This window comes from Frankliniella occidentalis, unplaced genomic scaffold (assembly GCF_000697945.3).
Source record: "Frankliniella occidentalis isolate FOCC.00 unplaced genomic scaffold, Focc_3.1 Scaffold130, whole genome shotgun sequence".
NCBI lineage: Eukaryota > Metazoa > Arthropoda > Insecta > Thysanoptera > Thripidae > Frankliniella > Frankliniella occidentalis.
In genome coordinates, this window is record NW_026267257.1 from 227902 (window position 1) to 228781 (window position 880).

Here is an 880-nt window from a genome sequence, read left to right on the forward strand (position 1 = left end):
CCTAGGTAGATGTATGCCAGGCGCGTCGCAGCGTAACAGTGTTTCGTGTGATATCGCGAAGCCTGTTACGCGAGACGTGGTCTGGCGTACATCTACCTAGTTACTTGAGACTCTATTAGCAATATGCGTCTATTGGAAAGGTTTGTTGACGACGGGCAAGTGGGATTTTATTGCACGTTGCAATAAAACCCTTCTTGGGCTGCTTCACTATATCAATCGTGCTTGCATACGGTAGCAAACCATTATTCGAGACCCTAAAAGCAAGATGCATATATAAGGATACTTTTTTCACTAATTGCAATCAGGGTTTTAAAACATTTTGCAACATTACTCATTTTTCGCTGCTTAACTGTAATAATCCTGGCTGCAAACGCAAGCAAATTATCACTAGTGACTCTATTAGTCATTTGCGTCTATAAGAAAGGTTTGTTGACGACGCGCAAGTGGGATTGTATTGCAAGTTGCACTAAACCCTTCTTGGGCTGCGACACTGTATCAATCCTGCTTGCATACGGTAGCAAACCATAATTTGAGACCCTAAAAGCAAGATGCTTGTATAAGGATACTTTTTTCACTAATTGCAATTTCGGATTTTATAACATTTTGCAACATTACTCGTATTTTGCTGCTTCACTGTAATAATCCTGGTTGCAAACGCAAGCAAATTATTACTTGAGACTCTATTAGCAATATGCGTCTATTGGAAAGGTTTGTTGAAGACGCGCAAGTGGGATTGTATTGCAAGTTGCACTAAACCCTTCTTGGGCTGCGACACTGTATCAATCCTGCTTGCATACGGTAGCAAACCATTATTTAAGACCCCGAAAGCCTGATGGTTGGGGATTTTATTGCACGTTGCAATAAAACCCTTCTCGCGCTG